Genomic DNA, 22981 nt, shown 5'->3' with positions numbered 1-22981 from the left:
AGTTGTAAGCAGAGAGGATGAGTCAGCTTATGTTTTGACTTGTGGCTTCTCTCTGTCAGTTCTTGCTTCCACTTGGAGACTGAGAGCCTCTTAGTCATCACTGGTCGAATGCAGTGAGGCAAGTGTCATTGGAGAAGATTCTGGAAGCTTCCATTGTCTCTCCACCTCGTTGAATGACTCTGTCACTTGTCATTTCCTGCTCAACGCACCTAGGTAGTGCATTCAAGTGTGTTGCAATGCACCTAGCCAGTGTATTTGGGTGCTTTTCAACGCAGGCAGCTAGTGGAGCTTCTGAATTGATCCTGATTTGACTAGTTTTGAGCAGTTTCTGTTGGAGAACTTCTGGGAGAAGCTATCATTGGTTGACCTTGTTCCTTTAGGGGCAGGAACAACACTTTTAGGGACTTTAGATCCCTTGGTTTATGGACATTTCATGCTCAGAGCTGTAAGGCACAAAAATGTCTATAACACCCCCCCCCCTCCCAACCAGGACTAAACTTCCTTTAAACACATGGTAAACATGCAACCTACAAGTCATGAATGAAAATTTGAACATAGGAATCTGAAACTTATTCAAGGTTAAACAAGAAGGACCAATGCCTTCCCACAATAGATTTCATAACACTAATTGGGTCACGTGTTCATTAACCAGACATTCATTAATGGAATTGTGATAAGAGCCATACTTAGATTGCCAATTAACCATCTTTATAACCAACATATAAATAGATAAATAAAAATGATATAACAACCATTAAAACCACATAATAAGTACATTTACTCATCAAAAGAAAGGGGAACTTAACTCTTATTAACCAAATTCAAAATCCAATCAAGTCAAGGACTTCCATGTACCACCCGACCATAGATTAAGTTGAACCAAATATTTCTTTCAGCCAATCACCCTCCTGCTATATTCCAAGCATGAATGTTGGTTCTCATGGGATAAACCAATCGAGAGGTTAAACCACCTCCACCATCACCATAACATGATCTCACCTAAAGTAGTCGCGAGATTACAAAACCAAACCGAGCTTGGATTCCTTAGAATTCCTTCACCATCCCTTAAGTAATTTTGCTTTCTCCACCCACCTATTGAGGGCATCCCCAAGAAAACCATCTACAACCTCAACCCTTGGGAATTTCATGAGACCAACTCACCTAGATCCAAAACCTTCCGGTGATCCAAAGCTCAACCGGGAAAGAATCCCATCACACCATGGATATTCGATGATAAGGCAAGGTTAAATCCATTGTCAAAACCTGGAAAATTCCATGCCACTGACAAGAAAGAAACCAAAATACACACATGCATATTCCATGCATGCGAATACTAGCTGGGAAACATTACATGCAATTTGGTACCTATAAGTATTCCAGTTGAAGCTTCCTGATCCAGCTTTTCCTTGCTTAATCCTTGCTTCCTTTGACTTCCTTTTCCTTCCTTTGATTTCCTTGTCCTTCCTTTTCTTTCCTTGTCTTCCTTTTCTTGCTTGCTTTTCCTTCTCCTCTTGGTTCTCTTCTCCTCTTTGAGACTAACTCCAAAACTGAACTAACAAAAAGCTACCAATTGATGCTTTGATGTCTTTCTATTCTTGATCCCTCTAATTTCTTCATTTTTCCATTATTTTCCTTCATTTTTCTCCTCATATGAAACCTATGACCTTTCACCTTGTTGGGTCCTTGTAATACTAGTGTATTCCATTATTATTATTGTCATTGTGGCCCCTTATTGTTATTTTTGTGCCCATTTTGTCCCCATATTCTTATTATCATGCCCCATAGAATCCCACTATTGTTATTGTTGTGCCCTTACATTATTATTGTTATGTCGGCTCTGACAATATTGTGACCCCTTAGACTCCTATATATAGGAAGGAGGTCTTGTCATTTATATCATCCAAGAATTCTTCATTTGTGTAATGTAAAGGAGGTTTCCCCCTCGCAGAGGCTGATTTTGAAGTCATTTATCTATATTTTCTTCTATTTTGTAAGCTGGTTGCATAACATTTGGTATCATAGCTTTAAATTCTAGGGTTTCACTTCTTCAAATAGGTGATCGTGGAATTAAAACCCATTTGAGCCGAAATTTTGATGAACATTGGGTACGAATTTTAGATCTTATCTCGCTATATTTTCATAGATATGGTCTAAGGATGTTAGGGTTTGCACAGGCTCCCGAATTATATTGTAAACATGTGGCATGGGGAAAATAGTCATAACGTTCTCTTTGAGAATCAGATTGGAATTTCATAAAAAGGTACAAAAAGAATCCAGACTATAGTTTTGTTTGTATGGTTTTCAAGTCCGGAGGTCGAAATAGTGACACGTGGAACTTCGTACGAGTTCGCTCTATAATCGAACCGGTCTATAATCGAGTCATCATGGGAGATTTGGAATAACTCTTCCTTGGAGAATCTAATATGAATCAGACTTGTGGGGTTGGAAAGTGGACTCGGAGGGATACTTCAGGATGATATTTCATACCTTGAATATTAACAATTACATAGATACAATAGATTCAATATCGAAATCCTACAAAGCGAAAAAAGGTTTCTAGTCTTTTTAAAATTTTGCATAAGTTTGGCTTGAAAAGATAGTTTTAAGTAATTCAAAGGGCATAGTGAGGAATAATTATCATTAATTGATGCCTTGAAGAAATAAAATGGAAACACCTAGTAAGAAACCTGAAATCTATAGCATGAATCATGAAGAAGAGGAAGAAATGCAACATAATATACTAAAATTATGAGACCAAGTGCAACAAATTTCACTCTCACAAAAACTAACAGAAGATAAGATGGATGGTTTAAAGAAAGGTGTTGAAGCTAAGATGAATGGCGTGAAAGCTAACATGGATGGCGTGATGGATGGTTTGAAGAAAGTCGTGGAAGCTAAGATGAATGGCATGGAAGCTAAGATGGATGGTTTAGAAGTAAACATTGAAGATTTGAAGAAAGACATGGAAGGTTTGAAAGGAGGTTTAGAAACGTTGGTACAAGAAATGCTTGCTAATGGTGAAAAGGTATTAGAGGAAAATCAAAATGAGAACAAAAGAAATGTTAGTTATGATTTCATAGACTCTAACGTTGGATTGAAGACCTACCATGTTCCAAAGATTGATATGAGGAATTTTTATGGCAAGGATCACGTAACATGGATACTACAGATGGAGCAATATTTTGATCTCCATAATGTGCAAAACACACAAAGGTACGCATTGCGACTTATATTTGGAACCCAATCAGTTTGTATGGTAGTGATGGCTTTTCTCTCATAAACAAATTTTCACTTGGGCAAGTTTTATTGAAGAAATTATAGCGCATTATGAGGATACAGAAAGCAACACCTTTTTTAGCCAATTGATACATCTCAAACAAAAGGGTTCAATGGTGGAGCACATTGAGGACTTCCAAAAATTGAATATAAGGGTAAAAGATATCCCAAAGGAGCATAGGATTAATGTGTTCATAGGGACTTTAAAGAATAACATCTAACTTGAGGTGCACCTTTGGGAACCTGATTCATTGGAGAAGGCATTCAGGTTGGCAAGAAAAATTGAAAGCAAAACTATGGAAATAAGGAAGCCTACCAATCACAACTATAAAGATGGAAGTGTCTTCTCCCCTAGCCTTCCACAACCTACAAGGTTGACACCAAAAAAATTGGAAAAAAAAAAGAGAAAAAGGGCTTTGTTACAGATGTGATAGAAAATACACTAAAGGTCATAATTGTGCTGAGAAGAAATTATTTTACATAGATTGTGAAGAGGAAGAATAAAGTGAACAAGAAACATCAAATGAAGAGGATTCACACTAGGAACAAACCCTAGAGAAAGAAGAAAGGAATCCGACCATATCTTGTAATGAATTGGGGGGATCTACCACTCCTCAAACTATCAAGATAGAAGGACATATCAAGAAGGAAAAGGTAATAGTGTTTATTGATTTAGGTAGTACCCATAATTTTATTCATTGTAAGATAGCGAAGGAATTGAATTGATTCTTATATCTAGAACCAAAGTTTCAAGTGATGGTTGCAAATGGAGGAACCATAAATTTCTCCGGAAAGTGCCGTAATATCAAGCTATCCATGAGATAATGTGTTGAATAGTCCAATGATTTCCATTCCAATCAGTGGTGCTGATATTGTACTAGGATTCCAATGGCTACAATGTTTGGGTATGATAGCTTTTAATTTTCAAGAACTTTTCTTGAATTTTTTTTTAGAAGGAAATGATGTTGAATTAAGGGGTATCACAGGGAAACTAGGAAATATAATCAACTATAATAGCATGAAAAATATTCTAAAGAAATAACAACGTGGCGTAATTTCACAATTATGTTTTCTAGAGGTTCCCACATCGGAATCTGTTGGGTCGTTAATATGCCATTATTATTGTCACTTGTGAACGTTTATTCCACCCATTTCTACCATTCTTCATCATGTCATTTATTATAAATCCATTTTATGATGATTTATGCTCTTAAATTATTTATTCTCCTTTATTTCTAATAAATTGATGATTATGCATTATTTTACCAATGATAGTTCTAATAAGAAGGTTATAACATTATTCACCATTTTTAGCCTCCAAGGTAACTTCCAGATTGAAGATTTGATTTTTAAATCTGCCAACTCAGAAATTCGCTGGTTTAAGAAGTGACAGTTTTGCGGTTGAGATTATGAGCAAATGAAGACGAATTTGAGAAATCCGGAACATGGGTTTTGTCCAGAACGGGCCCAATTAACTTTGGCAAAGAACGGTTTGCCCCAATTCGGCTTGTACAGGGAGAAACACAGGGTTCTTTGAGCACGATTTTCTCAGATTTGCAGTTGCGGCCGTCCTCCAAATCTCAGCTGCAAACCCAAATTCGTCTTGCTTTTGTTGAAGAGATGAAGGGAAATATATTTTCTTGTTGATCATCTGGTTAGAATCAACCTAAATTTGTAAAAGAAATCATGTTGTAATTATCTATGCTCTGATCCTTCTCTATTTAAATGAAACCAAAGATCAGAGGAGAGGAGGATTGTTTTTGTAATTTTACAGTTTCAGAATAAACTTTGATCATTGAGTCTCATTGAGACCTGATTTTGTTATACTTTTGTGGATGCGATTAATATATAAGACTTGGTGTTCATTCCATCTCTGCGTCTGGAGTAATCTAAGGCGGTGTACCATCGGCAGCTAAGGGCCCGGCTCCGAAGGACGCTTGCCTTTGTATCATTATACGGTGATTTGTGTGTGGATTGTTTATCTTTATTATGTAGCAATCTGATTCATTCTTTATATGATACGCTATGTTCTGTTATGATCAATGAATGAATGATTTCTCCATGTAAGAACTCTACACTATATAATTGAATTCACACGGGGTCGAATTGTATCTTTATTCAGCCATTTCTGTAACAGAGTGCTGGTATGAATATTTGTGGGATTTGAGAGTAGCGTCATTCTGTTTAGAAACATAGTTATATCATCCAATATTCTCAGATTGCTATATTAGTGTGTTGTGTATATATGATTGACGTTCTTGTTTTATAATGAACTGCTGTTCCATAATTCATTTGTAAATATCTTCTCGTAAAGTAAAGATCATTGGAATTGCTTTTGCCGATTGTTATTTGATTGCGGAATGAGAGTTCAGTTCTAACTCGCGAGATTTAGTTCTTTTAATTGCTGTTTCATTTACTGCTGTCCATTTCGTTTCATTCTGCTTTTTGCCATTCCTTTTACTTGCATTTATTGCTTTGGAGTGAGAGGAGGTCCAAGGCTGTCGTGAGCCTTAGCAGACGCTACCACGCTCCCAGATCCATGGTCCATACTCTATTCCATCAATTTCTAGAGGAATGAGTTATTGCTACTATATCCTCGATTGATGGTTGTTTGAATGAATGATTTAGTTTAGAACATTTCAGTTTCTTGCTGTTCCAATTAGATTTTGTTTCAAGCGTTCATTTACTTTTGGGTTTTAAGAACTATACTACTAAACATTACTCTTAAGTAAATAGCCGCCTCAGACAGAGTACACTCTTGAAATAAAAAGTCGTCCCTGCGTTGATAATTAATGTGAAGGTAATTAGGAGTTCACAAGACACCTTTTTATCGCTCCACATTTTGGCGTCGTTGCCGGGGACAGTGTAGCCATTTCTAAAGAGTAGTGTGAATCTGATGAGTGCCTGCTAGGGAAGAGTTGGATCTTAAAAACGGAAGGTAAGAACCTGCGTACGGAGCATGTAAAAGCCCTGCTCCCTCGTCCGCTTTCCAGCAGGACTGTTAAAGAACCTAGGGTAGAAATAGATGTTTGAATTTTTGTGTGAATTATTAGGAAAAAGATAGAAATTTTTAAAAAATGAATCACATGATCTCATGCAAGTGGTGATGTAAGCACCACCTATTTCACTAACTAATTGACAGGAACATTTGAAGAAAGAACCTTGAAGAAACACATGAAGAACATCTTCTATTATGGTAAGAAATGGCTCACGTTTCTACTTTTGAATTTCCTATCGAAGATCTAGGAGTGACACAAATGCACATAATTCCCCATCTTTACCAAATTTTCATGGTTTAGCAAATGAAGATCCAGATACATTCTTATTCGAGTTTGAAATACTTTGTAGAGGATATGATTATTGTACTGATGATCAAAGATTGAAACTGTTTCCTCTTACTCTAAAAGGAGCAACTCTCCGATGGTTCATGAGCCTAGGTGGAAATTCCATCCAATCATGCGAGGACATTAAGAACATATTCTTGAAGAAGTACCAAGACTATTGCAAATCAAATGAAGATATTTTCGGTATGATACAAGGGGAAGATGAAAGTTTGGAGGATTATGTAGATCGATTTCATTATAACCTTCAAAAATCAAAGCATAAGCATTTGGAAAAAGAGATCTTAAAAACACTCCTTCTTAAAGGAATCAAAGAGGAATTTTTAGAACTTTTAAATCTGATAGGAAAAGGCGATGTTTTTCAGTTGTTATATGATGATGTTTGTGAATTGTGCATAAGGTATTCAAGAGGAATCTCCAAGGCTGGTAAGAATTCTAGAGATGTTTGTTCTTTCTTTTCCAAATCTGCTACAAGAATAAGAGACATAAGAGCTGAAATCAATGTGTTATTTGAAAATTTTAAAGTTGATTTTATTAGCTCTCGAAATGAAAAATTGGATGTTTTGCAGGTTCAGAAAAATCAAGAATTTGATGAAGTGTTTTGCCCTCATGACCGAAAGGAGCATCTCATAGATACTCACTCTTCCTTATCTAGGATGGAAGTGGCATATCAAAGAGATGGGAAAGCTGCAACAAGGCCTATAGGTATGGTTCAAAACATTTTTTCTCCATTGTCATACTTTCATAATCCATTATGGAATGCTAATGTGTTAGGGCAGCCATGTCAATTTCAATATAACCACCAATCTTGTTTACAAGTTTGGCACGGTTCACCTTATGATTGCATGACTACTCTCCCTCATCTTGTAGCACAAGCACATTCTCCATATTCTCCACCGGCTCTTTTGCAACATCCTACTTGCATATCAAATTTATCCACTCAACCCAACCAACCACATCATCAAAATGGTCCATTCTATACACATTTTCCTGCTCAACTAATTCCACACCCTCACCACAATAAACCAGTACAACATGCTTACAATGTTGAACTGCCAAATTTACCCACCCTTCCCACCCATTCTATCTCACATGCGCCATTAAAAAAAATTTACAATGAGATTCAGAATGTTTTAAATTCTAAAATTGTAGAAGCTATGGAAGAAAATGAGGTTTCTTGTAGGATGCATCAACTAGTTATTTTAAAAGACCAAGAACTTCATGGTATGATGGCTATGGGAAATCAAGAAAGTAAAGGATATATTGAATATTGGTTTCACTCCATCACTTGTTTGCAACATCACTCTATGCTTCAACAATTTTTGAAACCAACTTTTCAAGAGAAGTTGGCTTCTCATACCCTAATTTTTATCAACATGCATTTTTCGAATTTGGGTATGTGCATATATGAGGCCTTATTTCTAACATGGTTCCACTGGAAATACTCTTATACATAAACATAATCAATTCTCAAAGAAGAGTAGGATAGTGGAGAAAATAAAATAAATAAAGAAATAAAACAAACACATTTTTTTTATTTTTGTAAAACTAGTTGTTTTTTTGTTGCAACATGCTATCGAAATCAATATCGATGATAAATGTTCCAATTCATTTGTGTATGTAGATGAATCATAATGGAAATAATAAGTTCTACAAACACTCATTTTCATTTTTATCACCAATTTGAAAAAATGTTTGAATTTCATTTTTTTTGGCTTGCGGGCTTGATGATATTTCTGAAAAAACAGTCGGGACAGTCATGTTTTGAGGGACGAAAAGTGAATATTTTTAAAATCTGTTTCTACCCTAGGTATCCCTTGATGTCTACTTTCTAACCCAATTTGAACCACTCAATTTGGATTTGAAACGAAAAAGTTAGAACCAAAACATTGACCGGTTATCTAGCGGGCAGCTCAGGAACAGAGTTGGGACAGTCAATTTTTGGAGGCCTAAATGACCATATTTTTAAAACCTGTTTCTACCCTAGGTAGCCCTTGATGTCTACTTTCTAACCCAATTTTAACCACTCAATTTGGATTTGAAATGAAAAAGTTAGAACCAAAACATTGACCGGTTATCTAGCGGGCAGCTCAGGAACAGAGTTGGGACAGTCAATTTTTGGAGGCCTAAATGACCATATTTTTAAAACCTGTTTCTATGGTAGATTCCCCTATGAATCTAGTTTAAAATGCAATTGGAATCACTCATTTTCGATATCGTATGGGGAAGTTATGATCAAAATACTGACTGTCTATCGTAAATCAACACTCTTAAAACTTTGTCTTTCCAGCTGTTCTTTAAAGTATTTGACTTAACAATTCTTTTTGTATTCAAAACCTGTTTCTATTGGAGATAAATAAATAAATCTACTTTCATTTCCAATTTGAATCATTCGAATCCGACATCAAACGAAAACGTTATGCTTGAAATATCAACTGTTGGTCTAAGCCGGGTAATCGAAAATGACTCTATTATGCAGGTTGTTCTAAACAAATTTGACATATCATATGATTGAGTTTTTAAAACCTGTTTCTATTGGAGATACACCTTTGAATTAGCCCTCATTTGGCTTTGGAATCACTCAATTTGGACGAAAAACAAAGAAGTTGTGATTAAAACACTGCTGGTTAGTATGGTCGACCACTGCTCTCCCGCAGGTAACAAATAAATTTTACTTTGTTATTTTCTCTGTGGATTTGTTCTACAGAGTAACTACTTGTTAGTGTTTTACATAATTCTTGGATTAAGGGAGCCCGTACACCTCTCTTTCTTCATGATTTAATGTTTTATTGCAGGTAGATACTCGTTTTTTGCAGGTCTTGGGAAAATAAAGAAGGTCAATTTATGGACGAGTGATTCTTGAAAGAAATTTTTTTAATGAAACAAAGGAATTTCATCCAACTTATTACCCAACAGATTCATAATAGAAGAAATGAAGAATTGATTTCCATTTGAAGATTCATGTCATCTTTTTGCTGCCAAAACATTTTTTTTTTTTTTTTAAAAGATCATTTTTTTTACATAATATCATAGCTGTTGTAACTTAATTTACATATTGTTTTTAAATAAAATGTTGTTTCTTTTCTAATTTCTTTTATATTTTGTGTTTCAGGTGTTGCTTCATTCAAACTGTGACCCATCCTCAGCTTCAATACAGTGAACAGCTAACTCATTCTTTGCGTGTTTGCATTTTATGGTTGTGTATTTTGCTGTTCCTTTTCTGAAGGGACAGCATTTGTGTGCATTTTTGTCGTTCCTGCTGTTCCTTTTTCAAAGGGACATCATTTTCGTTTTGCTATCTATTTTCGAAAGGAATAGCACTGTTTGGTTCAGCCATTCATTTTGTTGTTCCTTTTTCACAGTTCATTTTGCTGTTCCTTTTCGAAATGGAACAGCTGCTGTTCCTTTTCGAAATGGAACAACACTTCTGCACTTTCACGTTGGGTGTGTTTTTGCTGTTCCTTTTCCAAAAGGAACAACATTTGGTGTGTTTTTGCTGTTCCTTTTTCAAAAGGAACAACAGTGCGTGTTTTTGCTGTTCCTTTTTCAAAAGGAACAGCAGTTTGAGTTTTTGCTGTTCCTTTTTCAAAAAGGAACAACAGTGCGTGTTTTTGTTGTTCCTTTTTCAAAAGGAACAGCAGTTTGAGCTTTTGTTGTTCCTTTTTTTCAAAAGGAACAACAATGCGTGTTTTTGTTGTTCCTTTTTCAAAAGGAACAGCAGTTTAAGTTTTTGCTGTTCCTTTTTCAAAAGGAACAGCAGTGCGTGTTTTTGCTGTTCCTTTTGGCTGTTCCTTTTTTAAAAGGAACAGCAGTTTGAGTTTTTGCTGTTCCTTTTTCAAAAGGAACAGCAGTGTGTGTTTTTGTTGTTCCTTTTTCAAAAGGAACAGCAGTTTGAGTTTTTGTTGTTCCTTTTTTTCAAAAGGAATAGCAGTGCGTGTTTTTGCTGTTCCTTTTTCAAAAGGAACAACAGTTTGAGTTTTTGCTGTTCCTTTTTCTAAAGGACCAGCAGTGCGCGTTTTTGTTGTTCCTTTTTCAAAAGGAACATCAGTTTGAGTTTTTGCTGTTCCTTTTTTTCAAAAGGAACAGCAGTGCGTGTTTTTGCTGTTCCTTTTTCAAAAGGAACAGCAGTTTGAGTTTTTGCTGTTCTTTTTTTTTTCAAAAGGAACAACAGTGCGTGTTTTTGCTGTTCCTTTTTCAAAAGGAACAGCAGTTTGAGTTTTTGTTGTTCTTTTTTTTCAAAAGGAACAGCAGTGCGTGTTTTTGCTGTTCCTTTTTCAAAAGGAACAACAGTTTCGCGTTTTTGTGTGTATTTTTGCTTTTTTTGGTATGCATTTTCTTTGTTGTTCTCTACACAGAACACCACTTTCTGTTTGAGTGTTTTTGATGTTCCTTCGAAAAAAAAAAAAAAAACAACACTTTGAGAGTATTTTTGAGAGCAACCTTTCCTTTCTCTTGTGGGATTATTCATAGTTCATCTCAACCACATTTTCCTGATTCTCTTTCATGGCATGAAGTACACTATTTTTATGAGGACAGGAATTATGGATTCTTTTGAAACGAGTTATTATCATTTACGTTATGATCTTTAACAGGACAACTCCTTGATGTTAGATTCTTTTCAAAAAGGGACACAATTATTTATATATTACTTTACTGCATTGTTTTCTGCTGTACATGATACTGATTGATCATCTTAATACCATGCTGGTTCCACCCTTCCTGGTTATAATCTTCTCTGTCTGTAATAAATGAGATTATGGGTATATTTTTTTTATATATTGACATGTTCAACTTCTTCCGCCATCCCTGCTCTTAAGGAGTACTGAGCCTCCCTCTTTTTATCATAAAACTGTGTAATAACAACAAAATTTTGTTCGCAGATGGAGGATAGGGGGTCTCATTACGAGCCAGCCTACCATGTTCATAAGGCTATAACAAAGTGACATTCCCGTTATGGCCACCACACCAGGGTTATGATCCATTGGATAGCCAGATTATCCTTGGAACAGGAGGTCTCATCACGAGCCAGCCTGATCATTTTTGCTACCTCCTAGTGAATGGCAGTGTGGTTATTTGGTTACCACGCCAGCACACTGATCTCTTCTGTAGAACAGCACTAAAACTCTCCATTTATAAATTGAGGATCCTGGCTCATATGGGTTAAAAAGCAACCCTGCCGAGGCTATGGACGCCTGCTGGCAGCAGCGGCTCTGCTTATGGTATTGAAGTTATATCTTTTCGTCAATTATTATTATAATACCCTTTTCTTATTTTCTTTTTATCAGAGAAGTTATTTCATTAACTTTTTCCCTGTTTGAACCTTTATGCATGAGAAATTGTTTTATGATCAATCACATCATTTTCAGCTAGAATACCGTCAGCAAAGCATCTTTTTAGCATATTGTTGTCCTTTTTCGTTTTGCATAAACTATCATCACTCCAAAGCGTCCTATCTCTTATTCATAACTATCTTTACACACTTTGCTCTCAAAATAACCATAACTTTCACCGTCCTATCATTGATAAGTGTACTTTGCCTCCCTTACTGATATATTGTTCACTCCCTTGCCTTGTCATCAACACCACCCCTTTCATATGCTTTATGGTTATGGAACCCATTTTCCAATTGGAGGGGGGAATGTATGCATTATGGGATTGCATGCGATATGATTACTGCACTTTGCCATACCTTGTTGATTTGACAACATATTAGTATTGCATGTATACATAAGTTTTTCTAATTGAAATTTTTGCATGCATTTTATCTATTGCTATTCAAACCCAACACTATGGCTTCAAGAACATTGTATGCACAAGTATGATTTGTTTACAGGAGAACAACAAGTATGGGCAGAATTCTATTCGTAGCATGACCACACTATTGCACTTCACAGTAGAGGCTCGCGAACGTGAACAATTCTTCAGACATGATGTGCTTCCCTGGATTCCACCTTTTGCATCACTTTTAGCACCAACTCTGCCTACATCAGCTTCAACAACTGCCAGTATTTATATGTCATTCCACATTTTTGGAGGTAAAACTTGAGGTAAAATTGCATAGTTTTCTAATTTATTATAAATTTAGGAGAATCTAATGAAAATCCATTTTGAGCATTATTTGTCATCCTTCATTCCACATCTTTACCACTTCCCCTTTTTCAGCAGCATGTCATTTTCGAGTGTGGGGGAGTGTTCTTTTCATTCATTTCTTTCTTATGACCACGCCATTCATATTCTTTATCATCCATTGCTATTCTTATTCATTCTCAACACCTCCCTTATGCCACGTTGTTTTACACCAAGCATAGAATTCAACAGATAATAGCTACCACCTCTATTTGTTTTCTAGCATCGCATGAGGGCATGCTAATTTTTCAAAGAGGGGGAGGAATTGCTACGCATGATGGATGTTTTCTATTTTCTCTCCTTTAAGGCATACAATTTCAGTGTAGAAATTGATTTCCCTAATATTTTTAAAACTATGAACTCAATTCTTGTGATCTCTAGGAAACACAGACATACTATTGAAATACACATACCTAGATAAATTCAAGAAATATTGGTTCATAAAATTTCGGAAATCATGCACTCTCACTTACAGCCATTTTGTTTATATCCCATGATCCATGCATCAAAACGATCTGATTTTTGGATCATAAAGGCCTTCATATATTACAAATCTACTTGCAACATTTCAACAAAATCTGGTTTGTAGTTTTGACAAAATGGTTAATGAAGTTTGTTGTTATCTATATCACATTTTGTTGCAACTTCATATATACATATAATTGAATGTCAATGTAAAAATTGTTATGCCTTCATCAAGATTACTAAAAGTGAATATTCATTAATTAAGGAAGCATCCATTTATTCTCAATTTTTTATTGCTTGGTTAACACATGGTTTTTGCCTTTGGGTTGCATGAGGACATGCAATATATTCAGTTTTCGTTGCATGAGGACATGCAACATATTGAGTGTGGGGGTATGTTGGGTCATTAATATGCCATTATTATTGTCACTTGTGAACGTTTATTCCACCCATTTCTACCATTCTTCATCATGTCATTTATTATAAATCCATTTTATGATGATTTATGCTCTTACATTATTTATTCTCTTTTATTTCTAATAAATTGATGATTATGCATTATTTTACCAATGATAGTTCTAATAAGTTGGTTATAACATTATTCACCATTTTTAGCCTCCAAGGTAACTTCCAGATTCAAGATTTGATTTTTAAATCTGCCAACTCAGAAATTCGCTGGTTTAAGGAGTGACAGTTTTGCGGTTGATATTCTGAGCAAATGAAGACGAATTTGAGAAATCCGGAACATGGGTTTTGTCCAGAACATGCCCAATTAACTTTTTCAAAGAACGGTTTGCCCAAATTCGGCTTGTACAGGGAGAAACACAGGGTTCTTTGAGCATGATTTTCTCAGATTTGCAGTTGCAGCCGTCCTCCAAATCTCAGCTGCAAACCCAAATTCGTCTTGCTTTTGTTGAAGAGATGAAGGGAAATATATTTTCTTGTTGATCATCTGGTTAGAATCAACCTAAATTTGTAAAAGAAATCATGTTGTAATTATCTATGCTCTGATCCTTCTCTATTTAAATGAAACCAAAGATCAGAGGAGAGGAGGATTGTTTTTGTAATTTTACAGTTTCAGAATAAACTTTGATCATTGAGTCTCATTGAGACCTGATTTTGTTATACTTTTGTGGATGCGATTAATATAGAATACTTGGTGTTCATTCCGTCTCTGCGTCTGGAGTAATCTAAGGCGGTGTACCATCGGCAGCTAAGGGCCCAGCTTCGAAGGACACTTGCCTTTGTATCATTATACGGTGATTTGTGTGTGGATTGTTTATCTTTATTATGCAGCAATCTGATACATTCTTTATATGATACGCTATGTTCTGTTATGATCAATGAATGAATGATTTCTCCATGTAAGAACTCTACACTATATAATTGAATTCACACGGGGTCGAATTGTATCTTTATTCAGCCATTTCTGTAACAGAGTGCTGGTATGAATATTTGTGGGATTTGAGAGTAGCGTCATTCTGTTTAGAAACATAGTTATATCATCCAATATTCTCAGATTGCTATATTAGTGTGTTGTGTATATATGATTGACGTTCTTGTTTTATAATGAACTGTTGTTCCATAATTCATTTGTAAATATCTTCTCGTAAAGTAAAGATCATTGGAATTGCTTTTGCCGATTGTTATTTGATTGTGGAACGAGAGTTCAGTTCTAACTCGCGAGATTTAGTTCTTTTAATTGCTATTTCATTTACTACTGTCCATTTCGTTTCATTCTGCTTTTTTCCATTCCTTTTACTTGCATTTATTGCTTTGGAGTGAGAGGAGGTCCAAGGCTGTCGTGAGCCTCAACAGACGCTACCATGCTCCCAGATCCATGGTCCATACTCTATTCCATCAATTTCTAGAGGAATGAGTTATCGCTACTATATCCTCGATTGATGGTTGTTTGAATGAATGATTTAGTTTAGAACATTTCAGTTTCTTGCTGTTCCAATTAGATTTTGTTTCAAGCGTTCATTTACTTTTGGGTTTTAAGCACTATACTACTAAACATTACTCTTAAGTAAATAGCCGCCTCAGACAGAGTGCACTCTTGAAATAAAAAGTTGTCCCTGGGTTGATAATTAATGTGAAGGTAATTAGGAGTTCACAAGACACCTTTTTATCGCTCCACAGAATCATTTATTTCTCTAGATCTCCAAAACATCTTGGACAATCATTTCAAGGTATTTGAGACTCCAAAGGCCTCCAACTTACTCGTGATCATGATCATCCTATTCATTTGATTCTAGGAAGTCTTCCTCCAACATGAGGCCTTACAAATATCCCTATTCCCAAAAGAGTGAAATTGAACATATGGTTGCAGAAATGCTAGAGGCTAGTATAATTCAACCTAGTGAAATTTATTCTCTGGTCCAGTAGTATTGGTGCATAAGAAGGATGGATCATGGTGTATGTGTCTGGATTATAGGGAGCTGAACAAGCTCACTATTAAAGAAAAATGTCCCATTCCTGTCATTTATGAATTATTGGATGAATTTCATGGAGCAATTTACTTCACCAATCTGGAACTTCATTCAAGATTTCATCAAATCAGAATGAAGATTGAATACATTCCGAAAATAGAATTTAGAACTCATGAGGGTCATTATGAATTTTTGGTCATGCCTTTTGGCCTTACCAATGCAGCTTCTACATTTCAAGATTTGATGAATTCCATTTCAAACCCACCCTTAGAAATTTTTTGTTAGTTTTTTTTTATGATATACCAATCTACAACAGGTCTTGGAAGGATCATGTTCAACATGTTCATAGAGTCCTCAAATTATTGGAGGAGAAACATTTATATGGAAAAACTTGCAAATGTTTCTTTGAAGTCCAAGATATGGAATATTTGGGTCATTGTATCTCATGAAGGTGTTAGGTAGACCCTAGCAAAATTAAAGCCATTAAGGAATGGAAAATCCCCACATCCATAAAGCAACTGCGAGGATTTCTCTGGTTGATAGGGTGATATCAAAATTTTGTTAAGAATTATGGGAGAATAGCAGAACCTCTTGTTACACAGTAATTTTTCACCATCCCTGTTACTCCTCTTGTCGTACTTTGGAGGACTCATCCCGGGAGTTATAAGAAGTGACAAAGTTAAAAACACTTGCATTATGTTCCCTGAGTATGTACTTCATGTTCCCTGAAGACACCTTCTGCAAATTATCCCTGAAAAGTGCTCTTTTTCCATTGGCGCAGGTTCACAGTATCTTACCCGCGCCAATCATGGAGATCCTCAAAAGAGGGCGCGACCATTGGCGCTCTGTCTTAGAGCAAAAGTCGCGCCAACCAAATTTGGTCATGCTTTTTGCCTTAACGCACGCCCGACTGTTGTTTCCTTCATTACATGGAGCTTTTTGAGGATAAAAAATCAGTCTTATGTCGAGTTCTATCCTATCTCCATCTTTAATGGCTTTTGGGGATAATGTTAATCCACAATAGGTGTCCCGGTTCATCGTATCCTCCTCCCTTCTTCATCTATATAAGCTTGTCCTTATGCATTTGACAAGTTGGTCATGAGTCATGGAGTGCTAGATGTTGAGTTCTTGAGTTCTTGGAGGAATGCTAGTTGGGATTATCATGAGTGATAATGAGTGCTAGAGAGGTTATGCTGCTGGAGAGGAGATACATTGCAAGACACATATAGTTGCTCGCCCAGCCAGGAGAGGTTCAACGTCAGAACTTTGGTTGTAACTTTTCTGTTTATTATTAATTAATGAGCGGCTGCTATTATAGTTCCAATCTCATTGTCTATTATGGTGATGTGTTGATTTATTTCCTTTTTGATTGAAATATAGTTGTGCCTTGGTAGATTTTATGTTGGTATCTGTCTCTTCCTTTGCATGTGCACGTGTCCGTTTATGATCTGCTGGAGCGAGGGAGTGGGAATATCAACTCTGCTTCAACCATAGCGTTGGATTCCAGGTTGGTCTTCTTAATTCACCTTTGATGCATAACCAGGAACTTGCATAGCAGCGTGGTTTGATTGTGGCTAGTTCTGTTTTAGGCTAGTGGGATCGCCTCTGTCCGCAGAGGGGATTTACCTACCCAACAATTTGAAGACTCCACTGGGGATCAACTATTTGGAGTTTGTCTTGCATGTTCATTTTCTTCTGCTTGCTTGAGTGAATGAGCTTCCTGGGTCAGTTTTGAGTTTATTCTTTACTGTTTGACCCATCTGGGCACTGTCAACCCGACCTGAGGTCGTATCATTTATTTTTCTAGCTGGCAAGCTTAATTGGCGTGGTTATTACTCTGACAGTCACGCCAGTTGGCGCATGTTGCTCAAAAGCAACTCGCGCCAATCCTGTGGTAGCGCAAGTTGCAGGCTGACAGTCGCGCCAGCCCTGTAAATTTTGCCTGTGTGTGGGTGGAAAGCTCTTTCAGCCTCTTTCATATCTCTTACAGCCTCTGGAAGTGTGTTGAACCTCTGTTTGACTGGTCTTAGCCTTTATCCTTCAGTTGTTTACTTATTTCTAGTGACTTTGCATGTCTAGCCTTCTGTGGGAAGTTTTGATCTCTTGATTATCCAGTCAACTTGTTGGTTGTGTTTTGCACCTATCCAGTGATTTGTTAAAGCTTGATCTTCTATACTCTGAGTGATTCACTTCTAGCCTCTTTGGATTTTACTTGACTTCATTCGAACTTAGATTACATGGTTCATTGAAAGTCTTTGTGTTTTTCCTTGCTTGCATAGTTCATTTTGGTGTTTCAGAATTGGTTCTATTTCATTGAGTGAACTTGGATTGTGCATATCTCTTAAGATTTGTTTAAATGCATCATGCCATCTTAAAGGAAAGAAAAACAAAATATCTTTTGCATTCTATTAGTTAGCATTTATTGTTATTTGTTGCTATTAAAAAGAAAAAGAAAAAAATTCATTTCTTGTTATTAGCTGCATTAGGATCTTTGTTGTTTGTTGAGTGATCATTTCGTTTGTGAAAAGATATCAACCCTCCTGTAGATAGAATTCATCGAATCAAATGATATAATTTTGGCATATAGTTTGCATTTAAGAAGTTTTTGAGATATCACATACGGTAGGACCAAAAAAACTGAAACATAATCGAAGTTAAAATTTAAAATAAACTCAATGAACATAACAATGCATTGGAACATAACGCAAATACTCTAGAGGTCTAGGTTAGAGACGTGTTCCAGCGTCTTTAAACCTGGTAGTTTATCGTCGAGTGGTTGGGTGATTCCTCCACGGTGAAACGATAGGTGCCAATACGGACTGTGCTCCCACGTACCGTCGCGTATATATTGGGAGACCCCTATAGGAATAAAGCCTTTATCCATAGGAAGCCGTGTCAGACGCCCTACGATTCGTAATGCAGTGAACACAGCATTCACGAAGATCGACCACCCGTACCCTAAAAAGTATTCTGTGGTTTTGCGAAAAGTTTGGCACACCCTCTACCTAGAATTCCAGAGCAGTCACTTTTGATCCTTTTCGGACTCCCTAAAAGAAAAGGTGCCTGTGAGCGTCTTGTCACTTCGTGCTCATTAAACATTCGAAGGAGACTAGAGTCATCTTTTATCCTTTTCTCGACTCTTAAAATATGAAAAGGTCAAGTTCAGTGTCTTAAAATTTATTGGCCACGATAACATTTCCCAATTAGATTTTGTTTGTGTTAGCTTGAGTAGGATTCTTTCTCGTTCAATGGCATCCTTCCCTGAGCCCACCGGCCAAGGTGTTCCCCCTGATGGAAACCCTAGTCCATTTCCTGCTGTTGGAAATGTCGGTGTTCAGTATATCGCAACTTTGTCTTTGCCTGGGTTAACCATCGGTTTGCCCGTATGGTTGTTTTCAAACTCGGTGGTCTCGAGTGCGATAACTTCTGCTCCGAATGAACCCACCTCCCAGGTAATACCCACTTCGAATGTTACTTCCGAGGTCAATGCCGTCCAAACCACCACGGCAAACAAAGCCTCGAAAGCAAAGAAGAAAGGGAAACCGAAGAATAAGCCAGATCAACCCAAGCAGGAAGCCCCTAACCCTCCGCCCGAGGATGGTGCCAAACGCAAACCCAAGTATCCTTGTCTTATCTGTGATGAGGATCACTATACAAAGGACTGCCCCAGGCGGTCCGAAGTTAGTCGTTTGTTGAAAGGCACTCCCGGGACTCCTGCGGTGCTTAAAGAACCCTTTCCCTCACAGCAAACTCAAAAAACTCAAATGGTGGCTGACCCATCTCAGCCTCCCTCTTCCTTTGGTTCTCAAGTGTTTATGGCTGGAACGATACCCATCAATATCAGTACTCGAACAAAAGATTACCCGCCATCTACCGGGAAGGAGCCTGAGATACCCTCTAGTGCTCCTCCGTTCAGTTCGGGTCCACAACCACCTCCTCCACCCGAACAACGTCTTGCTGATTCCAAGGTGGACCCTTCCCCTTCTTCGCCTACTGCTGCGTCCTCATCTTCTACTTCGCCTGGTGAACCTCTGGATTCAAGTAACCAGGTGGCTAAGAAGAAAAAGAAGAAGAAGACAAAGAAGAAGAAGACCCCTAAACCAGAGGTTAAAGGTATAACCCAAGTCGAGCCACCTTGTGCTCCTCCGCGGAAGGTCAAATTTCCTTGTAAGTTGTGAAATGAAGACCACCTTTTCCGCGATTGTCCTGGCATTCCCAGGGTTTTAGAAGTATGGTCTCATGATCCGGACCGCCCTGCATTGTCCTCTGTAGATCATGGCAATGTTACCTTATCACCTGGAAACGGTAAGGGAAAAGAGAAGATTTGAATCCCTTGTAAACTTTGTGAAGGCAATCATCCCCTTCACCTTTGTCCATTCATGGATAAAGCCTCTATTATATTGGAAAGTCTTACAGCTCCCTCAACCCAACTTCCTACTGCTTATCAACGTCTTTCTGCAATTGCAGAACATTCCCCTGCTGACAAAGAAATCAACCAAGATTCCTCTCTTGTCCAGCCTCCTCTTCCTGAATCTCGCTCTGCCAAGCCTGTTCCAGACCAACCATTGGTCGGAAAGAGTGTCGACTCGAGTTCACCACCCGTCGACCACTCTGTTTCAGAAGAGCATCATTCTCGTGTTCTTCTCATCTCCTCAGATTCTCCTACATCTGGAAATACCCCTACATCTGAGAGTCCTACTGCACTCTCTCCCGAGCAGGGGGGCAATCATATGACTCCCCCACCAAGTAGTTCAGTCGCTTCCTTCGACTGGAGACGTTTGACTACCTTCTGCCTCCCATCTCATGTGCCTTTTTGGGTCACGGTACACGCCTATGACAAGGCAATACCTGGCACTGTCTTGGATGAGGGCGCATCTGTTAGTCTTATGTCTGCCACTATTTGGCAAGCTTTGGGTTCCCCACAGCTTGTGCTCGTAGCATCGAATCTGACTGCTTTTAACGGAAGAACTAGCCAACCATTAGGGCTCCTTCCAAAGTTCCCTATTACTTTGGGAGGCAAGACCGTCTATCTAGACGTATGGGTTACCCAAGGTGCTTTAGACTTCAATCTTCTCCTTGGCCGTGACTATGTTTATGCCATGGGGGCCCTTATCTCTTCACTTTTCCGTGTGGTTTGCTTTCCACACGATGGAATAATTGTGACTATCGATCAATTATCGTTCGTTCGTCCACGGGTCCCTCCTGCGCAGTCGTCATCCCCTCCTGGTTGTCATCCACCAGTTGCATCTGCCCCACCGCAGGTCAACTACGTGGCCACCTATCCCATGCCTGTATCCAACGATGTCGCCGTCGTGCATAGTGTCCTGGGGGCATTGGGTCCTGACTTCCGAGATGTTGACCTCCCACTGGGAGAGGCACTCTTGAAAGCCCCGACTTCCTGTTCATTATGATGAAGGTCGGGTGGAGCATAGTTCATTGTCCTATGTCAAGCTCCTTAAAAAATGAAACTAGGTCTGTTGGAGCATAGTTCATTGTCCTATGTCAAGCTCCTTAAAAAATGAAACTAGGTCTGTTGGAGCATAGTTCATTGTCCTATGTCAAGCTCCTTAAAAAATGAAACTAGGTCTGTCGGAGCATAGTTCACTGTCCTATGTCAAGCTCCTTAAAAAATGAAACAAGGGTTATGAGGATAGTTCTTTTACTGTGTCAACCTCATTAAAAAATGAAACAACTCCCTTTCCAAATCGAGTCTTTTGATTAAGATCTCGTAAAATACAAGTCGAGTCTTTCATCGATCTCGAGAGTGAACCTTCATTCCATCCACTTTGTTGAATGCAATGAAGCTTGGGGGGCATGTACCTCGATTTGCGTTATTATGCTGGGGGCATGCGAACTTATAACAAGCATAGTTTTTTCGTTTCAAGCTTGTGTAAACATGAAACCGAATCCAAGCAAAGTTCTCCATGGTTCAAGCTTGTGTAAAAATGAACCCATACCTGATTTACATCCCGTGATTGCCTTTTATCTGCTAAATTCTGCTAGATGAGCCTTGGTTGTGTCATTCCATCGCCACCATCTCTTTGGCCGATCTTATGCTTTCACCTAGTTGTTTATCCTTTCCTGAGGAACTGCAGCGATGAGTGGTTTTATTAGCCAGCCTCTTAACCTTTACATGTTTTGAGCAAGTTCCACCATTACCGGAACCAGTCGCTACCCTTTATACCACTCGTTCCTTCAGGACGAGTCGCCTTTACGCTCTTTTCTGACTCGTAAAATATGAAAAGATTGCCGAGTATTTTTCCTTTTTGACTCGTTAAAGAGAATAAAAATGGAGGTCCGCTTTTAGCTCTTTTCTGACCATTTAAAGAGGAAAAGATTGCCGAGTCGCTCCTCTTGACTCGTTAAAGGGTAATAAGGGGCGGTCGTTTTAAGTTCTTTTGTCGACTGTTAAAACATAAAAAGATTATCGGGTTTTTGTCGTTTCAAACTCGTTAATGGTTACGAAATGACGTGGTTTTGATCACTTTTTTACTTTTTCAGGTCGAAATCACTATTTATGAAAAGTACTCCTCGATCGTAACGATCGGGCGGTTCTTTCGGGCATTATTTTATACTTTTTCGGGCCAGAGAGACACAACTTTATGAAAAAGGACACCCCTGGAGTTTCCTTTTCGCTGTCTTTTCAAACTCTCTAAACATGAAAAGACGCCGAGTTCTTCCTTTGTCAGACTCGTTAAAACTTAATGAAATCGGATTTTGTGACAACACAAGCATATGCTATCCCCATCAAGCTTGTTAAAAATAACTGGGGTACTCGCCAGAAATGGTGGGGGGAAAAGAAAATTTTTGAACCATAATTATTACCGTGATGGCAGTATGTCGCTCTTGAACATGGCACTTTTCTGCTTTCATGTCCAGGGTGGGGATATCTCATCTCATATCTTTCACTTGCTTCCATGGACTTGGGTACCTTATTTGACCTCTCATCCACTCATTGCCTCGTCATCATGACCTTTGATACATTGATGTCAAATACTGCCGATTCCATTAATGTGCCGCCGATATGTTCAAGAGAAGTTGACCTCTGCAAAGAAACAACCTCCCTCTGATAGTTCGCACAATCTTGATTCACAACATTATCTCTCTGTCTCGTGTCGATGATGTGGGAAACATTATGGCCCACCTTCGATCAAGGTCACTCCCTGTCGACTTCAACGCATTATCCAGGAAGTTGATGTAGAGACTCCTTTCCGGTTCCTTGGAGCCTGCATGCCTCAATGGCAGGTTCTTCGTGTTCGACGTGAGGTTTTCATCATTGACCTCCGATCGAATGATTCTACAGGTGTTCGACTTCAGATCATTAATTCACATGCCGTAGAT

Source organism: Pinus tabuliformis, chromosome 9, assembly GCF_031772625.1.
Source record: "Pinus tabuliformis cultivar Carrire ecotype Pingquan chromosome 9, CPIR1, whole genome shotgun sequence".
NCBI classification, from domain to species: Eukaryota; Viridiplantae; Streptophyta; class Pinopsida; order Pinales; family Pinaceae; genus Pinus; species Pinus tabuliformis.
This window is presented reverse-complemented; position numbering follows the sequence as displayed.